The sequence below is a fragment of the Notolabrus celidotus genome, chromosome 20, assembly GCF_009762535.1.
Source record: "Notolabrus celidotus isolate fNotCel1 chromosome 20, fNotCel1.pri, whole genome shotgun sequence".
Classification (NCBI taxonomy): domain Eukaryota; kingdom Metazoa; phylum Chordata; class Actinopteri; order Labriformes; family Labridae; genus Notolabrus; species Notolabrus celidotus.
Window position 1 is genome coordinate 29,045,497 of NC_048291.1, and position 14,437 is coordinate 29,059,933.

At 45.2% G+C, this 14,437-nt stretch overlaps 1 protein-coding gene across 2 annotated transcripts in view; it reads right to left on the bottom strand.

Annotated features, from left to right (window-relative positions):
* Positions 1–14,437, bottom strand: part of LOC117831783 (coiled-coil domain-containing glutamate-rich protein 1-like) — a 64,588-nt gene that overhangs the window by 20,877 nt on the left and 29,274 nt on the right. The window contains exon 2 of one of the 2 annotated variants that reach the window (XM_034710624.1): positions 13,933–14,018. The gene's annotated coding sequence lies outside the window, so the exon portion shown is untranslated. Of the gene's footprint in view, positions 1–7,358; positions 7,429–13,932; positions 14,019–14,437 lie in introns of those variants that run through there. The other variant, XM_034710626.1, reaches the window with a different exon arrangement.

Here is a 14,437-nt window from a genome sequence, read left to right on the forward strand (position 1 = left end):
CTCAAACTTTCACAAATCTACGTCTGCCTGAAGCTTCCCATCGAGTCTGTGTGCTCCGCTTGATCTTTATGTCCTCATCACTTCACCGTAAACTGACCAACCGGCTGCTCCCCTTTAAAATGTGTCATGTGTAGTCATTGTGTCTTTGCTTGTGTGTGTGTGTGTGTGTGTGTGTGTGTGTGTGTGTGTGTGTGTGTGTGTGTGTGTGTGTGAGCACTTGTCAGTTGATTAACAGGCTTCTGGGAAGCTGCACAGTGCAGCTGCTGTCATTTCAGAGATCAGAGGGGATTCCTAGACAGGCTGGAGAGAGGGAGGAGAGGGAGGAGGGGAGGAACGGGAGGAGAGGAGGAGGGGAGGAGGGCCTGTTGAGCGGAGAAACACAGGGGAGAGTTTGACGCAGTTAGAAGTAGTGATGGGAAGTTCGGCTCAAAACAGAAGAGCTGGCTCTTAATTTAGGATCTTAAGTAGCCGTATGTTTTACCTTCACTTTGAAAAAACAATGGTTTGTGTTGAAAACCCTTTAAAAGTGTTTTTATATAAGACATTTAATTGCCTAATTTTGTGCATTTATTCTGTTACAAAACCATTCTTACCCTAGGATTAGGATTAGGATTAGGGTTGGGATTAGGGTTAGGGTTAGGATTGGGGTTGGGGTTGGGGTTAGCGTTAGGGTTAGGGTTAGGGTTAGGGTTAGGGTTAGCGTTAGGGTTAGGGTTAGGGTTAGGGTTAGGGTTAGGGTTAGGATTAGGATTAGGGTTAGGGTTAGGGTTAGGATTAGGATTAGGATTATGGTTGGGGTTGGGGTTGGGGTTGGGGTTGGGGTTGGGGTTAGGGTTAGGATTAGGGTTATGATTAGGGTTAGGGTTAGGGTTAGGATTAGGGTTAGGGTTAGGGTTAGGGTTAGGGTTAGGATTAGGGTTAGGGTTAGGGTTAGGATTAGGGTTATGATTAGGGTTAGGGTTAGGATTAGGGTTATGATTAGGGTTAGGGTTAGGGTTAGGGTTAGGGTAAGGGTTAGGGTTAGGGTTAGGGTTAGGGTTAGGGTTAGGGTTGGGATTAGGGTTAGGGTTAGGGTTGGGATTAGGGTTGGGATTAGGGTTAGGGTTAGGGCTAGGGTTAGGGTTGGGATTAGGGTTAGGGTTAGGGTTAGGGCTAGGGTTAGGGTTAGGGTTAGGGTTGGGATTAGGGTTAGGGTTAGGGTTAGGGTTGGGATTAGGGTAAGGGTTAGGGTTAGAGTTAGGGTTAGGGCTAGGATTAGGGTTAGGGTTGGGATTAGGGTTAGGGTTAGGGTTAGGGTTAGGGTTAGGGCTGGGGTTAGGGTTAGGGTTAGGGTTAGGGTTAGGGCTAGGGTTAGGGTTGGGATTAGGGTTAGGGTTAGGGTTGGGATTAGGGTTAGGGTTAGGGTTAGGGTTGGGATTAGGGTTAGGGTTAGGGTTAGGGTTATGATTAGGGCTGGGGTTAGGGTTAGGGTTAGGGTTAGGGTTAGGGCTAGGGTTAGGGTTGGGATTAGGGTTAGGGTTAGGGTTGGGATTAGGGTTAGGGTTAGGGTTAGGGTTGGGATTAGGGTTAGGGTTAGGGTTAGGGTTATGATTAGGGTTGGGATTAGGGTTAGAGTTAGGGTTAGGGTTATGATTAGGGTTGGGATTAGGGTTAGGGTTAGGGTTAGGGCTGGGGTTAGGGTTAGGGTTAGGGTTAGGGTTAGGGCTAGGGTTAGGGTTGGGATTAGGGTTAGGGTTAGGGTTGGGATTAGGGTTAGGGTTAGGGTTGGGATTAGGGTTAGGGTTAGGGTTAGGGTTAGGGTTGGGATTAGGGTTAGGGTTAGGGTTATGATTAGGGTTGGGATTAGGGTTAGAGTTAGGGTTAGGGTTATGATTAGGGTTGGGATTAGGGTTAGGGTTAGGGTTAGGGCTGGGGTTAGGGTTAGGGTTAGGGTTAGGGTTAGGGCTAGGGTTAGGGTTGGGATTAGGGTTAGGGTTGGGATTAGGGTTAGGGTTAGGGTTTGGGTTGGGATTAGGGTTAGGGTTAGGGTTAGGGTTAGGGTTGGGATTAGGGTTAGGGTTAGGGTTAGGGTTGGGATTAGGGTTAGGGTTGGGGTTGGGATTAGGGTTAGGGTTAGGGTTAGGGTTGGGATTAGGGTTAGGGTTAGGGTTAGGGTTAGGGTTGGGATTAGGGTTAGGGTTAGGGTTAGGGTTAGGATTAGGGTTAAGGTTAGGGTTAAGGTTAGGATTAGGGTTAGGGTTGGGATCAGTGTTAGGGTTAGGTTCAGAACCAGAACCACACTCACGCAAACAGAACCAGTACCGAACCAGAACCCAACCAGAACCAGAACCAAACTCAAGCAAACTGAACCAGAACCGAACCAGAACCGAACCAGAACCAAACCAGAACCAAACCAGAACCAAACCAGAACCAAACTCAAGCAAACCGAACCAGAACCGAACCAGAACCGAACTCAAGCAAACCGAACCAGAACCGAACCAGAACCAAACCAGAACCAAACTCAAGCAAACCGAACCAGAACCGGACCAGAACCGAACCAGAACCGAACTCAAGCAAACCGAACCAGAACCGAACCAGAACTAAACCAGAACCGAACCAGAACCAAACCAGAACCGAACCAGAACCAAACCAGAACCGAACCAGAACCAAACTCAAGCAAACCGAACCAGAACCGAACCAGAACCGAACCAGAACCGAACCAGAACCGAACCAGAACCGAACCAGTACCGAACCAGTACCGAACCAGAACCAAACTCAAGCAAACCGAACCAGAACCGAACCAGAACCGAACCAGTACCGAACCAGTACCGAACCAGAACCAAACTCAAGCAAACCGAACCAGAACCGAACCAGTACCGAACCAAAACCGAACCAGTACCGATCAGAACCTAACCAGAACCAACTCAAGCAAACATTATAAATGTCCTCAGCTTGGATGGTCTGATCCGGTTTCTCCTCTCAGTGAGTATTTGCCCGGTCTTTGAGAAGAACCCTAACCCTAACCCTCTCAGAAGGAACAGATGAAGCCACGATACACAGCCTCCCCTCCATCACCTGTATCCTATATCCTCACATGTGATTGGCCGCATGGCCGCCATGCTGACCAATCAAAACAAAGTTCTGCTGTGAGCAGAGCTGGGGCTGAGCACTGAGAGCTTTTGATCATAACACATCACTAGTTAGAAGGACTTATTCTCCGGCTCTCTTACTGATCATCCGGCTGTGTGAGATGCTCGATTCTGATTGGTCTAAACCTCTTGACGACAGTTATTAACTTTCACTAACATGAGCAACACCAGAGACAAACTGACAAACTCATGTCAAATCAATCCACAGAAAAGGGTTCAGACACTTTTAGCTTCTGCTTGTTGACACCACAGACCGTGTTTGTATCTTAAGTTAGGAGCCGGGTAATAAGCGGTTCAGGTCCGGTTCTTGTCTCACCCTGTCAGGATTCTGTTTCCTGTAACTACCTGCTAATCACACATTATCCCTTACTTAACGTAGCTCGCTGCACTGATGTCACCTCAGAGGATGCTCGTGTCTGGAGGAAGTGATGAGCATGGATCCAGCAGAGCTTCAGAGAGCAGGTTTGGGACTTCTACTCGCTCTCAAGGGCTCCAGTCAAAGATTGAACACACTCCAAAGTACCAGGCGTGCTGTGGTGATCACACACTTCTCTTCAGGGGCAAATCACAACACAGACAACTTCCAGAACAACAACATCGATGACTGTGGCTTACTGAAAGACGCTCCAGACATTTCTGGACTCCACTGAAAAGACCAGGAATCGATTTTTACGAGCACTAAGTACGTCTCCACTCCAGACTCATCCATTTCTTTGTTTGTCAGACACAACAAACTGCAGTCTCCTCCTGCTGTTGATTTGTGTTCCCTCCAACAGAGCTAATCTAAAGCTAACTTGGCATCTCTAAATATAAAAATCTTGGCTTCTCTTTGTGATCTTCTTACCTTATTAAAAGCTACGTAATCAGGGCCTTGTAATCCCAGAGACTATCACATTATCATCATTAAGTGTGATGAGTAATGAGTGTTTAAACCCGCTTTAAATGCACCAAACTTGGCACAGACACCAGGCTTGGTGGGAGTTTTGATATTTCATAGATCCCAGACTCAGGACAGACGAATCAGAGTTAAAACTTCTCCTTCCTCTTTGCTCTGGATTCATGAAGTTTGGTGGATAGATTGCAGAAATCAGAGATCTGCAAAACAGACTCTTGGTTCCATCAGGAAACCATCCTTTTGTGTTAATCCTGCACAAACCTCTCATGCATCAAAGGCCCGGTACATGCTGCTTTTCATTAAACTGCTCCATGAAGGTAAAAATCACACGCTGTTGCTCTGTGCGTTGTAATATCAAACTGTCATCATGAAAAGACGGCTCAGTGTAAACTCCATGCGTGTCTCTTCTCTGTGTATTTTGCATTGTGTGCTGCATCAGCCCATTATCGTCATGTGAATGTTAATCATGTAATCTAATCTAATCTGCAGAGTGATTCTGCTGCTCTTGTAATCCAATTGCTGTGTCAGTTGCTAATTCAGTGAACAGCAGACGTCAATCCAGATGGCTTCAAAGAATTACCCCAGAACACCGTGAATGTATGCCGGGTCATTTACTGAAATATCAATTCTTGTTTATTGATAAGGGGATGGAAGAAGCATCAAACCGTGCACCAGGGGATTCTGGGAAATATTATTAAGTAACGTACTCACAGCCGTGTCTGAGCAGGGAGACTTTTTGGAGTGGGGGGCCGAGCCGACTTCTGCAGGGGTGGCCTGATATTTGTTTAAAAAAAACAACACACATTAATACAAATGATTTAACCCTTTCTACTTCCATGAATCATATCTACTTAACATTCAGATATCAAACTGACTTAATATTCCTGTGTTTATTCCTTCCAATTCAAATTTAACACTAAAAAACGGCAACACTTTTATCTTCTAAGCTTAAATTTTTCTCTAACAAAAGATGTACGTCCAAATTGACAATTTAAAGTATTATCAAAAAAATATTAGTAATAATAATAATTTTATTCATAGATCACTGTTTAAAAAACAGGTTACAATGTGCTTTACATTAAATTACACAGGCAAGATAAAGAAATAAAATTCCCTTAAAATACCTCTAAAAGGAATAAAAAATACTTTAATGTGTATTTTATAAACTGTTAAACTCAAGTTAAGTTAAATAAAGTTCAGATAAAATCAGGAAAGGCTCTGCGATGAAAATATGTTTTAAGAAGGGATTCAAAAGAGATCACTGACTCAGAAGAACTGATCTGCTTGTTGTTTCATTTTTTGTGTCTTTATTTGTGAAAATAAATTATGAAATAATCAGAATCAGAATCAGCTTTATTCGCCAAGTATGCCTGAACACACAAGGAATTTGACTTCAGTAAACTGTGCTCTCTTTGTACAAGGCATAAGAATAGGAATAAGAATAAGAACTACAATAAAAAATAAAATGAAAATATAATAACAATAACCTTAGCTATAAATACAAAGAAACAACAAATAGGCATGACTAATATGTACAGGCTAAAATAATATGATAAAGTGCAGTGGTGAGTTGCAGAGGTAGTTTTACATTATAAAATAGAAGTTAAATAATACAAAAAATAGAAATATGGAATTCTGCTTGAGAATTGTTGCATTGTGTATCTACATGTATATTTACAGAGAGTATTTATCTGACAGGTGTGACACTGTTATGGTTTAGTGTTCATCAGAGTGACAGCCTGGAGGAAGAAACTGTTCTTATGGCGGGTTGTTTTGGCGCACAGTGATCTGTAGCGCCTGCAGGAGGGGAGGAGTTTGAAGAATTTGTGTCCAGGGTGTGAGGGGTCAGCGGTGATGCTACCTGCCCGTTTCCTGGCCCGGGACCGGTACAAGTCCTGGATGGGGGGCACGTCGACACCGATGATTTTTTCTGCAGTCCTTATAGTCCGTTGCAGTCTGTGTTTGTCTAGTCTGGTTGCAGAGCCAAACCAGACAGTGATGGAGGTACACAGAACAGACTGGATGATGGAGGTGTAGAACATGATCAGCAGCTCCTGAGGCAGGTTGAACTTCCTGAGCTGACGCAGGAAGTACATCCTCTGCTGGGCCTTTTTTCTGATTGTGTCTATGTGGGAGGTCCACCTCAGGTCCCGGGAAATAGTGGATCCCAGGAACCTGAAAGAGTCCACAGAAGACACAGTGCTGTTCAGGATGGTGAGGGGGGGGAGTGGGGGGGGGGGGCTTCTCCTGAAGTCCACTGTCATCTCTACCGTCTTGAGCGGGTTCAGCTCCAGATGGTTCTGACTACACCAGAGAGCCAGCTGTTCCACCTCCTGTCTGTAAGCAGACTCGTCTCCGTCCTGGATGAGACCGATGACGGTGGTGTCGTCTGCAAACTTCAGGAGTTTCACCGAGGGGTCCCCTGAGGTGCAGTCATTGGTGTAGAGGGAGAAGAGCAGTGGGGAGAGAACACATTCCTGTGGGGCGCCAGTGCTGATGGTCCAGGTGCTGGATTTGATGCTCCCCAGCCTCACCTGCTGTCTCCTGTCCGTCAGGAAGTTGGTGATCCAAATAATCACATTTTACTGACTTTTTTATTTTGCATTATTTTAATGAACTGATTCCTCTGATGTGAAAAGTATTTCTTAAACTTCAAAGCTCCAACAACAGGAAGTATGACACTGAAACATAAATATCAGCAGTCTGTGACACAGTTCAAAGAGTTCATTTTAACATTATGTATCACCTCTGACAGCCTCTGCAATGGTGACTTATAGTTAGGGATGCTGGGGTGACCAATCAGATTGCCAAGGGGGCGTGTCAGCAAACAGACCACGCCCATTTCGAGACATGATGGAATAATACGATCAGAGTAGAGTTGTTGTGAGGCTCCGGTGGCCCTCCGGACAGGGTACACTTAGTCCTGTTCTTTTTCTTCATCAGATGTCTTTGGGCTGCACTTTGTCTGTCCCCTCACCTAGGACCTGTTTGCCTTGGGAGACCCTACCAGGGGCAATTGCCCCCGACAACATAGCTCCTAGGATCATTAAGGCACTCAAACCCCTCCACCACGTTAAGGTGGCGACCCATGGAGGGGATGCCAAAGTCAAAAGTCATTTTTTGTTATTTTCTCCTGAACAAACAAAACACCCCTTCCCACCCACATTCATCTCTCTGATCCGTGTAGAGTGGAGTTAAATATAAAACTATCATCATTGAGCCTGAATCATGTACTGTGGGCATTCTAGTTTACAAAGTAAAAGTACGGCGTGTTACATGCAGACAACTGAAGATTTATTTAACACGGACCAAAAGGAGAAACAAAGAAAACTTACTTCGAATGTGTCCGTGCAAAACTCAAACATCACGAGGAAAACCAGAAGAAGACACAGACAGACTGACTAAACACACACTGAGTAACGAGCAACGAGACACAGGTGTGACAGCAAGGCAGGAAGTACAATCACAAAGGAGGGAAGACACAGGAAGTACAACTAGACTCTACTCACTACAGAGAAAATACTACAAAATAAAACAGGACACAGACTTTGGGCATCCCTGCATGGTGATACCTCAAACGTTACCCAGAGGTCCTTTAGTCCTGAACCCAGGTGTGACAGGATCTGTACTAAAAGCTCCTCCTCAAACACTTTCTGCATGCTTTGATGCTAATAAGCAAAACAACCTGGGACACTACAAACGTTCAGAGGCCGTGATCATGCAGAGAAATCAACAGTGTTAGATTTTTTTATGTGAAGGGCTTAAAAAGTGATGATGGAGGAGGAGGAGGAGGAGACAAAGGCGCAACAGGCGGATGGCGAGCGTGACTGTCGAGACGGTGGGTTCACTCGCGGTCAGCAGATGAGTCAGAGGAGGAAGGAGTGAAGAGAAGAAGAGCGGGGTTACAGGAGGGTTGACAGACACTCGGAGGGGAAACAGTTCCTGGTACTTACTTAGTACTCCTAATCCGACAGGTGGGGTTTACAGCATCAGATATTCTGCAAATGTAGTCATCACAGATTAAGCATGAGACTTTCAGAGATATCACTTTCCATTTATTTCTGTTACGCTGCTAATAAGAGGAGAGAGAGCTTAAAGCTGCTCTGAAAGAAAAGAGCTGCAGCAGGACGGAGATATTTAAGGCCAAATACTCTCAAATAAGATCTCCTTTAATAACAGAACCAAATAAGAGAGTGAGTCATGTTAGGAGAGAGAGAGAGAGAGAGAGAGAGAGAGAGAGAGAGAGAGAGAGAGAGAGAGGGGGGAAGAGAAACCGTCATGATCAGCAGCAGAGACGGAAGCAGGACCGCAGGACAACTGATGGTCAGGTCCAATTACCGGGAAAAATACTCCTTCAGGCAGATGACAGTGTGGGTAAACACGGCCCTCTGACAGGTGTGTGTGTGTGTGTGTGTGTGTGTGTGTGTCAGAGAGAGAGCTGCAGAAACACTGAAAGGGCATGTTGAATGTGTGTGTGGTGTCATCTAGAGATCAGACTTTCTCACACTCCTCATCGCTCGTCCGGCACCGAACTGTTCGTCCGATTCTCCTCCGATGTTTACAAAGTGATCGTCATTCAGAGCCGAGAGGTGAGCAGCAGAGAGAGAGAGAGAGAGAGAGAGAGAGAGAGAGAGAGAGAGAGAGAGAGAGAGAGAGAGAGAGAGAGAGAGAGAGAGACAGAGAGAGGTCTGACAGAGCTTTAAAAACATGCATTCACTTCAGAGAGTGAAGACTCTCCTCCATGCAGGTTCACGTCTCACGGCCTCATGGTGCAAAAATGTTTAATAGGAACATAATTCGTCTCATTGCTGCTTTTGTCGGGCTAATTGTGAGCCTAAGGGGAGCGTTTACTAAATGAGTAATTGTTCTATTATTGCAGCTTGCAATTAGTGCCACGCCATCACAGCTGCACTTCCTGCGTACAGGGGGAGGGGAGTGTTAAAATCATGTTCATACGACGACCATCATGTCTCCTCGACGTCATGCAGACTGAAACAACTGTTAGTATTTTAACACCTGTATCAGAAAGACATCCCAGAATAATAAATCACAGGCGCTGTGTTCAGGAAGTAAAGATGGACGTGTTAGCTTGAGTAGGAGAAAATGGAGGTGTGGACCAAGCAGCAACCTCCAGTCTTAAAAGTGGGGTGCTAAAAACTGCAGTTCCTTGAGCGTCCACTAGAGGCTGGCTGCAGAAACACAGGAAACCACATACACACCCATTCAAAGAGACGATCTTTACAGCAGAAATAAACATGTTTACAGCCTGGTTCTAAAAAACAGTTAAGGTCTGGAGAGCTCATTTCTCTATCAGCACACACTGTGGGGTGAAGTTTTTTAAGACTCTTTATTTTTCAAGATATTAAAGGTACGAGTTTTGCCCAAATAAGGGCGTGGCTGACTTGATTGACAGGCGGGAACACTGTAGCTGTTAGCGAGGAGGCTAAAGGCCCGCCTCTTCACCTCACACTAGCTCCACAGAAGTTAGGTTGAGTTCAGCATTTCCAATATGGCACCCGCCGACGATCAGCTTCAAAACAGGGATTCAGGAACAGACGGGTGACATCAAGGAGACTACGTCCATTTATTATACAGACTATGGTATGGACGGACTGATGGATGCAGCTCTCTGGCCTCTCATCCTTTTGTGTGTGTGTGTGTGTGTGTGTGTGTTAGTGGCTCAGCTTCCTTGCTGACACCTTGACCTGCAGCTGCATGACACCGACATAAAGCAGACCCCGTCCTCCCCCCGTCGTGTTGATGTAAAGCTGCACGTTTCAGAACATTGTGGAGCAGCTGCAGGTTTCAACTCGTGTGAGCGGACCTCAAAGCTCAAGCTTGGTCAGTATCTAGTTTGTTAAATTGCACAAGAGAGAGATAAGAGGTTCTACTTTGTCTACAGGGGGCGCCAAAATGAGCAAACTGAGGATTTTGCAGAAGCTTTAAGATTTTAAGAAAGCTCAGTTTTGTGGTTGCAAAGGCTGAAATGAAATAAATACATGTCTATATGTTGAAGACAGTTTATTTCCCTCTTGAAACATCTGATAAAAACACCACAAACATGAGTATCTGCAGTGTTTACAGTCATGAGGAGACTCTGATTTGCAGTAAATACAGCATAACTCTGTATTTCCTCCAAAGACGTGGTCTTCAAGTTCACGCTGCATCCCTCCTCCTCATTATTGGACAGACCTGCTGACCCGCAGGAGGAATCACTGATGCAGCAACAGGGAGATGATTGCGTGTCATCCTCAAACCAGCTACTGTACAACACCCGCTGAGCTCAGTGGAACCTCCATGCAAGGCCAACCAGGCCTGAGGCGCTACAGAATCCTGTCTCCAGCTTCAGTCCAAGACCTTTCATCGCTCCATACAAGAACGATGAAGCTTAATAACTCTGAACGGACCATAAAAATTAAGAAAATGAGAACACATGAACATTCAGGAGAGTCTCTCTCTCTCAGCCTGGAGGGGAGCGAGTGTTACTCCATCCTGAATCTCCTTAATGCGGCACTGACAGACCTCATTCTGTCAGTGATGGTGTTTTAATTGAACAAGGCGGCTGTGGCACGGTGGTAAAGTGGGATGATTCTCAATGAGAAGTGTGCTGGTTCAACCCCAGCCTCCTCTGCTGTCAGTGTGTGGATGTGGTCTACACGTTATGACAGGGACCCTCCTAACTGCAGGCCAGGTCTCTTGACTTGAGACATTTTAATCTCCACTGTTCACCTGATTGTGATGATTTCAAACACTCCTCCTTTTAGTTCTTCTGCTGTTTCTCCCTGAAGATGAAAATAACCGATCCGTCACGGTGTTAGGAAACACAGCGCCGTGGGAGAAAGGGTTGTACCCATTATTCTGCTCTGACCTAGTGCTCCTTGAATGACACACAAATATCCACGACTACACAATCCCATTCACACAACAAAACGCCACATGTGTGCGTCGGGATACTCAGCCGGCGCCCCAGAGTGTTCCTCCTTTCATCCGGGCGTGTGTTTGTACCTGCTGTCGCTCTTTGAAGATGTGTTCGGCGTGTTAGTGCTCAGCCTGTCACAATGGAGGAGGGAGATTGGAGGCAACACATCGCTGCACACACACACACGGCACCGAGGCCACAATAGAAAACAAATCTGTGCCATTCAGACGCCCCACCGCTGAGACGCCGCAGAGCGATAAGGACCGCTGAGCAGGACTCAGGAAAGTGATGTGTGCTCGTCCTGACACCGGCTCCACCGAGGTGGAACAAAATAATTGATCATCGGCGCAAATCCCCAAGACGTCTGCAGAGCTGAGAGATCAGTTTCAGAGAGGGATAGTCACGGTGTTTACGTCCACATGAAGTCATCATCTGTGTCTTATTATCAAAGAACCGGATTTAGAAATGATGACGTCTCCTCCCTAATTAAAGGGGTCAGGAGAGTAACTGAAAAACAGCCTTCACCTGACGTGAGTCAGTGTTGAAGTCAAGTGAAGTCTCACGTCCACGGTGTTAGAGTCAGAGTCAGAGTCTTAAACTTAAACTGACTGTGTGAGATCTTTATTTAATGTGCTGCTTGCTTCATTTGTGTCTTCATGAGAGTTAAAAACCTGAACTTCAGCAAATCATAATCATCATCATCATCAGCATGGAGATCCTATGATGTTGAAACGGGCTGATGGAGGTTCATTCTTCTAGGAAAATGAAGGAAAATTGATAATGTCTGTGCACCAATATCCTGAAATGTTTATTTATTTTAATTGAAACAAGAATATAAAGGAGCTCACTTGGAGGAAATATTATCTGGTAGGTTGTAAAAAGCTTTCACCGTCAAGTACAGCAGGGGGTCCCTAAAGTGTGGGTCTGGACCCCCTGAGGAGGGATCGTGAGACACCAATGGGGGGTTGTGAGATGTCTTCCAGAATGTTTTTTAAAGTCATTTAAAATTGCGTTTTTTACACATTATGTAAAAATATACAAAAATCATTGTTAAATTTGAAACAAAACCTTGCAAATAAAAAAACTTTCATTAGTTTCCTGCCTTTCTTTTTTTGCCACATGACTCCTGAGGTTAGGGTTATTCAACAGTTAGCATCAGTAGCATAACAGCACAGGAAACACAGACACATGTGCAAGGCTGGTTTTCTGCAGCCGGCCTGGTTTTCTGCAGAGCGGCTAAATGAAGTATGAAGCAACATTTAATCACTTTGAGGGACAGGGGGGGTTGTGAGTCTTCTGCACCTATATTTTGGGGGTCGCGGGCTGAAAGGTTTGAGAACCCCTGAACTACAAAGTCTCACATCTTTGGGTTTTCATGTACATGTGATTTGGAATGCGAGTTATTCATGCAAATTGAGCAAGTAAACACACCAATTAACAATTTTGTTTGCATGTGGTATTAAGACAACGTCACTCTTTGCAAAGTCTCTACAGCTGACAAACAACCGATGGTGGAAGGATTCGTGGACGACCTTCGTCAGATCAGAGGGTGGGAGTGTTCAGACATGAAAACTTCAGTAATCCACTGAGGAGAGACCAGAAAAAAGACCAGGTACGACCCACTAGAGATCTTCTTCCAACACTGATACCAATACTAGCTGTGGGATTGAAAACACAGCCATGATACTGACTTCTCTTTCTTTGTTAGCTTCAAATAACAACACACTCTGCTACGACACACATTTACCCAGAATTGAGCTTTAAAGGTGACATATTACGCTTTTTTCATCAACATATATTGGTCTAAGAGGTCCCCAAAACATGTCTTCAAAGTTTATGCTCAAAAAAACACTTTGAAATCAGATTTTGGTCTGCCTGAAAAGTCCTCTTCTTCATTCCTCATCAGAACACTCTGTTTTCCCTCTGACCACGCCCCCTCAGGAAGTGGATGTGCCTCGGCTCTCCAGCACGTTGATCTAATGTTTACATGTTGGCTGAATATACACGGCTGCTCAGAGATCACGTTACTTCAACCCTCTGAATCTGATCCTGACGGAGAGGCGCCTGCAGCAGGACCTTTCTGAACCATTGGTCACAGATTTAGTGTTTCTTGTTGTTTTATTTGTCAGTATGTCGACGTGTGTCTTGGTACACAGCTACCAACATGTAGCTATGTGGCTATGCTAACTAGCGCTAGCACTTAGCCATGATAAATAAAAATCATCCACTAGATCTTCAAATCTGCAGACGTGGGGAGTCAAACCGACCTCTGCCAGAAAGGCAGCAGGACCTTTTATGAAGGATTGGTCACAGATTTAGTGTTTCTTGTTGTTTTATTTGTCAGTATGTCGACGTGTGTCTTGGTACACAGCTACAGCTACAGCTATGAACATATAGCTATGTGGCTATGCTAACTAGCGCTAGCACTTATCCATGACAAATAAAAATCATCCACTAGATCTTCAAATCTGCAGACGTGGGGAGTAAAACCGACCTTTGTGTTTATTAAGACAGCCTACAACTAGCATGCCTCCCTCCTAAGCTCCTTGTTAGCACACGTGTGCAGGTAATGAAAAACGGGGGAGGGATTCAGTATTATTTTATACAGTCTATGGTCTGAACAAGCTCCGAGCTCTGACTCCGTTACAGACCGGATATTGTTGTTACGTAACAAAAACACGGAAGTCTGAAACGGCTGGTTTCACACACATTTACAGAAAGGTGGAGAAATCAGAACAGGGGCAGAATGGATTCTTTTCATTCTCGGGGGGTTTGTAGACAGGGACACAGATTTCAGGTAAAGAACCATTAAAAAGTCAATTTTGCATGATATGTCACCTTTAAGGCTAATCAGTCCTGGGATCAGATTGGTGCATTGACTGGCATAACACTCTCCTAACCTCAGCTTCTGCCACCAAAACATTCCAAAGCCTCAGTTTGAAGCAGGCGGAGTAAATCAAGATGTTAGACTTCAGTGGAAACGAGGTTACCTGCAGATTTATGATGCACGCGCTGAAGTCTCTCGACACTCTAAGCCGACTGCTTCCTGCGCCGACACTGGAACAGAAAACTGGGTCTGGATTTGAAAAAAAACAAGTGGGCACATCCATCATGGACTTTTCATTGAATTAACACCATGACGCAGCGAGAGACTCAGCAGTAAATCAAAGCTTAAAAGTTTTTGTGAGTCGGGATTTAAAGGATTTAAAGAGTGACGGTGGAGACGCCAGAGTCCTGACAGCTATCCCTGCTCTCTCTGACAGGCCTCCTCGCCCGCGGTCCTTTTATTTATGTTTCTAATGCTGCGTCAGATAAAATCAATCACTCACTTATCACACATTCCCTTCTCCTACCCTCCCTCTCTCTCTCACACACACACACATAAAAGCATGACAGCAAACGCACCCACACTCCCACGCAACACGTTCACCCATGAATCAGAGGTGTGTGACGTCGTCAGGGTTTCTAGGCGACCTGTCATTGAACCCTCGGGCC